The sequence below is a fragment of the Tupaia chinensis genome, unplaced genomic scaffold, assembly GCF_000334495.1.
Source record: "Tupaia chinensis unplaced genomic scaffold, TupChi_1.0 Scaffold000054_1, whole genome shotgun sequence".
Taxonomy (NCBI): domain Eukaryota; kingdom Metazoa; phylum Chordata; class Mammalia; order Scandentia; family Tupaiidae; genus Tupaia; species Tupaia belangeri.
The window spans coordinates 10,667,122-10,674,627 of NW_006159512.1; the positions used below are offsets into that span (position 1 = coordinate 10,667,122).

The 7,506-nt window shown below is 43.3% G+C and overlaps 1 protein-coding gene across 1 annotated transcript in view; it reads right to left on the reverse strand.

The window, feature by feature from the left end:
- FRYL (FRY like transcription coactivator) overlaps positions 1-7,506 on the reverse strand; it is a 210,074-nt gene that overhangs the window by 188,094 nt on the left and 14,474 nt on the right.

Genomic DNA, 7,506 nt, shown 5'->3' on the forward strand with positions numbered 1-7,506 from the left:
CATGTGCCCTAAGGCAAAAACCTCTTAAAAAAAAAAAAAATTAATGGAATAGGTATTCTCTAAGTATTTCTCTCCCAAACTTTTACCATCCAAATCAATAAAGAATTAACTAGGAAAACTGAATATGCATCTTTTTGAAAACTGTGAGTCAGTTCTACTGGATTCTGAATGATTTTTCAAAATTCTTCAATTACCAACTCCATTTGTAAATTACGCAAATAATTATACTTCTATACATCCTTCAAATGAGTTCTCTATCCTTAACCTGCCAGTTAACCACAGAAACCAAGTCATAGTCTAGAGTTTGCTGCAAGTTTGTCAAAAGATCAGAGAGGCCAGTTTTTTACTTCATTCTGTCTATAAGTTCATAATCCTCCACGTTGTGCCATAAATATACGTTTTTGTCTCACCACCATAAAAAGATAGCCACAGAAATTGTTTCTTGATGACGCATCCTTGTCAAAGCATAAAAATCTAATTTGGATCATTGTTTTCAAGTTCTCTTTTCCACCTTCTAGATTACTGTATATTAAGGAACACTTTTTAAATGATCAATTTTGGAATATTTTTCTCTAATTTATGATTTCAATATTATTGCACTTCATTGAGGTCCTCCTGGCATAGCTCAGATAGAGACAACAACAGTCATGCCGTCCTCTGACCCTCAAGGAGTTAGAAAGCAGAGTTCCCTCTTACTTTTAATCAATTTCCACTTAAGTCTATGCCATTTTAACCAGCATTTTAAGGATTCATGGAATTATATGTTTAAATAGAAGGCTGGCAGAGATATATTTTAATATATAGAAATGACGTGTACTAGGAAAAGGATTCAGTTCATTTTACAAATGATTGTCATTTAGATATGGGATCTTAACAAAATGTTTCTTTTTTTTTTTTTTTTTGAGAGAGGTTTTTGCTATAGGGCGCGTGCACTCACCAGACAGACAGAGAGAGACAGAGAGACAGAAAGCGAGAAATCACCCCCCATGGGGGATGGTCACACCGCAATCCCTTCTCCTCCATTCTCCTCTCGGGATCTTGGGCACGCACGCACACACGCCCGGCGTGAGTTCTAAGCCACCGGGTCCGGGACGCGAACCGCGGTCGACTACGTGGGAGTCCAGCGACATAGCCATTATGCTAACTGCTGGTCCCACAAAATGTTTCTTGATATATAATGAAGTTGAATCAAAAATATCACATAATTCATTGGAATCTAATACACACACTAGCCAAAAGGAAGTAAAATTCCTCAAGTACTAACTCATTCTTAGGAAAAGGGTGCTGAGATATAAATCAGTCCTCATATTAGTAGCTTTTTAAAATGTCAAATACTACTATTACTAAAGTAGCTTCCAAAACTATCATATTTGGGAAAAATAGAAATTTGGCATGTTTTTCAACATAAAATACATAAGATATAAAATATACTATCTTCTACAGCTTTGAACAAGTCCCCAGATTCAAAATCCCCATCTTTTCTGGAGTTTAGAAAAGAGACTGAAAGGCATTTGGTGGAAGTAAACATGCTCACGGGACCAGCAGGTGGTTCGGTGGTTAAGGCACTGGACTCTTCAAATGGCTGACGGCAGTTCGAGTCCTGGATGTGGTGAGTTGCTTTCTTACTTTCTCTTTCTCTCTCTCTGGTCAAATTAAAATAATTATAATTATAATTAATAAAATTAAATAATTCTTAAAGAAAAATTAATAAAGGTGCTCTCAGATCTAGGACAGAATTACCATAACAAATAAAATATCTTTTAAGAATTATTTGATTAAACTTCATTTATTTTATTTACTTACTTATTATTTATTAATTTGGCCAGAGAGGGACAAAGTGAGAGAGTGAAAGGGAAAGTGTGAAAGCAAGCCGCCAGGTCCAGGACTTGAACCATGGTCAGCCATGTGGGAGTCAAGCACTCTTAACCACAACGCCACCTGTTGGCCCCACAAATAAAACAGTTCTTAAAATGTGTAAAAATAGCTTCAAATTCTGCTTTGAAACCTCATTTAATAATGCAACAAAATGTTAATAGCAGCTATGCCACTAGCTAACACTTCTTTCTTGGTGTTCTTACATGTATTTACTCTATATTTCCAGAACTTTCTACCATGACTATTTCAACATTTTAACATTTCATTACAAAAGGAAGCAGTGCTCTTTGAAGAAAAGGCTGCCCCTGAGCCAGATGGGGCGCAATGACACGCAGCGACACGCAGTGACATGGCTCGCTCACTCGCTCGGGCCCCAGGGAAGGAGATCTCCCCAAGCACGCGAAGCATGTGCGTACCCTGCTGAGCTGGCTGGGCGGGCTCACAGTGTGGGGACCCTCCTGGGGCTGCCTGTCTCTCTGACTGTCTTTCTCTCTCACTCACTAAAGAAAGAAATAAGTAAACTTGAAAAAAGAAAGATAGATGATTCTGGAAGAAGGGCAGGACACAGAAGCTAAGCCTGGAGCAAAGAGCGAAATAAGTAAACTTGAAAAAAGAAAGATAGATGATTCTGGAAGAAGGGCAGGACACAGAAGCTAAGCCTGGAGCATTCTGGAGCGTCAGAAAGTAGAAAAGCGCTGAAAAGACAAAACACTGCGATGTTAAAGGGACACGAGGACAATGGCAACGCTTCTGGGCAATCAAATGAAGCGCGTGGTTTGGACCATAACCTTCCTTAAGTATAAGACAAACACCATGGGTGATATAAAGTGACTAAATAAACAGCAGAGAAGGCCAACCTGCGTTGCACAGATAAGCTGAACCCAGCAGGTCTGACCGGTAAGTGGCCCTTGGCTGACATCTGAGAACATGGACTTGGGGAGTCCCGCCGCTCCCAGAACAGAACAGGGAAGGGCAGCTCACGTCGCCTAAACTGTTATACAAGCAATGTGGTCTATGCCGAGCACCTGCTTCCTTTTTTTTTTAAAAGAATTATTTTTTTAATTTTTATTTATTCATTCATTTATTTTTAATTTGACCAGAGAGAGACACAGAGAGAGAGAAAGAGAGAGAGGGTAAGAGAGAAAGCAAGCCACCAGGTCTGGGACTCGAACAAGGTCGGTCATGTGGGAGTGTCCAGCGCCTTAACCACCACGTCACCTGCTGGTCCCAACATTGGAGCATAAATTTAGGTACATGCCAGGCAGGGGTGCCCACATGATCTGTCAGCAAGCCCTGGGCACTGGGTCTCTGTGAGCACTCCAGGTTGGCAACATGGCACTGCCGTGCTGTGGCTTGCTGCAGAGGAACGAGGGCGTGAGGAAAAGCGTAACTTCGTTGAGGAAAAGCCTGATAACCCCACATCGGCTGGCAGATCACGTTACTACGTGCGGTGATGACTTGTGTTAGGGGCACACGCAGCACCGTGACGTGAAGAGAATGGCACTATACCTGCGTCCTGCCTCCCAGAAGACCTCGTCACGAGTTTAAAAAATCAGAAAAACCCCACAAAATATCTGCTCAGTACTCCTCAACACTAGCAAGATCATGAAAAACTGGGGAATCTGAGAAACTTACAGAATACAGGACCCTAAGGTGACACAGAAAAGGGGTATCTTGAATTGACACTTGGACAATAAAAAGAGGACAATAGATAGAAGCTATGAAATTATATTAATAATAATGTAATAATTCTGGTTCTTTAGTTGAGAACAATGTACCACAATCATAAAAAATCATGAAGTAGTGAAAACAGACCGGGGTATATGTAAACCCTACGCGCTATCCTTGCAACTTTCTACAAATCTAGAAAAGTCAAAAATAAAAAGTTTATCTTAAAAAAATAAACAAATACAAGTGAAATAAACACACTTTCATTCCAGACTTCTGCTTCTGGCCCTGACGGAGTAACTGAAATTGAACTTACTCTCCTGCTGTAAGTAACTGCAAAACTGAACAAAGTACAAAAGGACTTCAAAAAAAAATTGTGGAAAGCAAAATTACAGCACGGATTTACTTTGATGCAAAATAGTTTTGTTCATAACAAACACTTTTTTTTTTTTTTTTTGGAGAGATTTTCACTGTAGGGCGCGTGCACTCGCCCGACAGACAGAGAGAGACATAGAGACAGAAAGCGAGAAATCACCCCCCAGGGGGGATGGTCACGCCGCAATCCCTTCTCCTCCATTCTCCTCTCGGGATCTTGGGCACACACGCACATGCGCCCGGCGTGAGTTTTAAACCACCGGGTCCGGGACACGAACCGCAGTCGACTACGTGGGAGTCCAGCGACATAGCCATTACGCTAACTGCTGGTTCCCCATAACAAACACTTTTCACAAACTTTTTGAAGACTTCTCTCATATAATCAAGGATTTCAGACATTGGACAATAGGCAAAAACGCTCTGTGATGCTTGAGACGTGAGGAAAAAAAGAGAACTGCAATCGTTTAAACTTTCTGCCAACAGGCCTTTTGCTCTTTAGGTCCTCCTTAGAGTAGCTTCCCAGGTTCTAGAACAGTCTTCTAAAACAAGCAGCAAAGAATGGAGCTGATCTGCAAGGAACTGCCTTCCCGAACAAAGGATGACATTTTAAATGTAATTAACAGGATAGAACAAAATCTTCTTTTAATGTCTTTTGAAGAATGTAACAAAATACAACAACCAACACATTCACAATGTCCAGCACCAAACTGAAAATTACTAGATGTGTCAAGTAGGAAAATGGGGCCAGTTCTGTGGTCTGATGGTTCAGGCAGTCGGATCCCACAAGGCTGACCCTGTAGTTCGAATCCAAGACCCAGAAGCTTGAGAAACACACTGGGCACGTGTGCATGCATGCCCAAAACCCTGACAGAAGGGCGAGACGGAGAAGGGACTGCAGTGTTACCACTCTCCACTGGGGTTACTCTCCCTCCCTCTCTGCCCCTCTCTCTCTTTCTCATGAGCACATACCCCAAAAACAAACAAGAACAAGAACAAAAAAGAAACAGAGCAAGTAGGAAAATATTCCCAATAAAATCAGTCAATAGTGTAGACCTAAAAATAGCAGAGATGATGGAATTACCAGACAGGTTTATTATAAAGGCAATTATAAATAGGTCCAGGGATTTAAAGAAAACACACACACACACACACACACACACACACACACAATGAGGATAAAAATAAAAGATATAAAAAAGACTCAAATAGAAGTGAGAGAGAAGCTGCTAGGGTACTGTCTCTGTCTCTTTTCCTCTGTGTGTCTCTCTCATTCATTGAAGAAAGAAATAAGCAAACTAAAGGGAGAAAAAAAAAACCACTAAGAATAGGGAAAAGGAAACATCTCAGTTTTTCCTACTGTATATTTCCTGATGTACTTGGTAACTAATACATTAGGAAAAATAAATGAGGTTTTTTTTTTTTTTTTTTTTTTTTTAATTGCCAAGAGGCCCATGCACGAGACAGAAAGAAAGAGGGAGAAAGCAGCCCTAATGAGACACGGTCATGCCACAATCCCTCCTCCACTCCTCCACCCCTCCACTGTCAGCATCTGGCACACCAGAGCTGAGACCTGAACCACGACGACCGTGTGCGATCTGGCTCCCTCACTCACCAGGCCAGCCCGAGCTGAAATTTAGGAGACTGGGTCAACGGTGGTGCTAAATGTGGAACAGCCAGGAGAGCTCTGAGTACACAAACCTGTCAGATGGAGGACAGGACGGCAGGGGCCAGGCAGACCAACAGTCCCAGCAGCTCCCAAGTGTCTTCTAATTTATGGGGGCGAGGGGACAGATGAACTGTTTTCAAGTACTTGCTAGCCAACAATAACCACACATGAATGGATCAGTGGAACTGAAGAAAAATAAAAGAACAGAAGAGACAATAATTCGAACATATGACAATGAAAAGGAAACAAAATAAACTACTGAGTAATGAGGGGAAGTTCCTAAAAAGAGCTGGGCCAGAATGCTGCCTCGATTCTGGACACAAGGCTTCAGGTCATTTCCAGACTTGAAGGGTAAGTCAAGTTTCTGATCACAGTTCTAAGTGGGTTTCTAACAAAGATACACTTTATACAAAGTCACAGATTAAACTAACGCATCTATATGCTCATAAATTAGAAAAACGAGTGAAAGTGCATTTGAGTTAAGCTCTGCAGTCTCAGGAGTGGTAACCTATGCTGCAATTATTTTCCCCGTGTATCCAATCCCCATGAAGCTCCTGACGCAGGTATTTATTAATAGTCCAACTCATTCCTAGCTTTTGGTTTTAGTTCTTTTTATATATTTCACACACTAAAAAAAAAAAAAAGAAGAAAGAAAAGAAAAAGAAAAAGAAATTGCTTCCTCTACTTACAATAAAAATTTTTAAATTGCCTCCAGCCCCTATAATCAAACTTTCCTCTTCGCCCTCACACACTCATACCGATTTGCTGTCGTTTGGCACAATGCTAAGCCATTACTTCTTGGATGAAAAAAAAAAAAAAAAGATCAGTTCTTACTAAATATATTTAATATTCATTCTTAAAACACTACATACTCTAGGGGCCAGCAGGTGGTGAGATGGTTAGGCGCTGGACTCCCACGTGGCTGACCATGGTTCCAGTCCTAAACCTGGTGGGCGCGTTAGGTGTGTGCCCAAAGCCCTGAGAGGAGAATGGAGGAGACTGCAGCATGGCCATCCGCCCTGGGGGATCAGTTTCACTTTCCTTCTCACTGGGAAAGTGCCTGTCTCTTTTGTTCTTTCTCCAGTGAGCGTGTGCACCTTAAGGAAAAACACCTTAAAAAGAAATAGTAGCATCTACCCAGAGTCTGAGATTCCTACTCGAAAGCTCCTCCTGGCTGGGTCTGCATTTGCAGGACACACAGAGGCTAGAATTACTAGTACCAGCATTCTCCACCGTCGGTACTGCCGTACAGACGTCTGGGGGAACCGGAATCTGCCCTGCGCCTGGCGGGTCCCACTGCCACCGAGCAGGGACAGCTCTGGAGCAGGAATCGCGGGCAGTGTCCGGCAGAACGCGCCGTCCAAGGCAGGCCTGTCGAGGGCCTGAAGCACAGAGGTGGACGGCCATGCAAATGGCCCTGCCCGCAGCGTCTGAGCTCGTAGCAGGAAGTACACGTCAGGGCATTGGGCACACAAGTTCATCAGTGGAAGCTGCTGTGGTTCGCGCCTCCTCTGGTGTCAGGCTGGCCTGAAACAAAGGGCTGAGTCAGCAAGGCTACTCGCATCTGAGGTACGAATGTGAGCCAGAAGAGCCAGTCGCCTGCAGAGACGGCCAGGCAGAGACGGCCAAAGCAGAGACAGCCAGGGTAGAAATGGTCAGGGTAGAGACAGCGGGGCAGAGACGGCCAGGGCAGAGACGGCCAGGGAAGAGACAACCAGGACAGAGAGGGCCAGGGCAGAGAAGACCAGGGTAGAGATGGCCAGGCAGAGACAGACAATGCAGAGACAACCAGGGCAGAGACTGCCAATGCAGAGACGACCAGGGCAGAGACGACCAGAGCAGTGACGGCCAGGGCAGAGACGGCCAGGGCAGAGACAGCCAAGGCAGAGACAACCAGAGAGAGACAGCAACCTCAGTCAGGA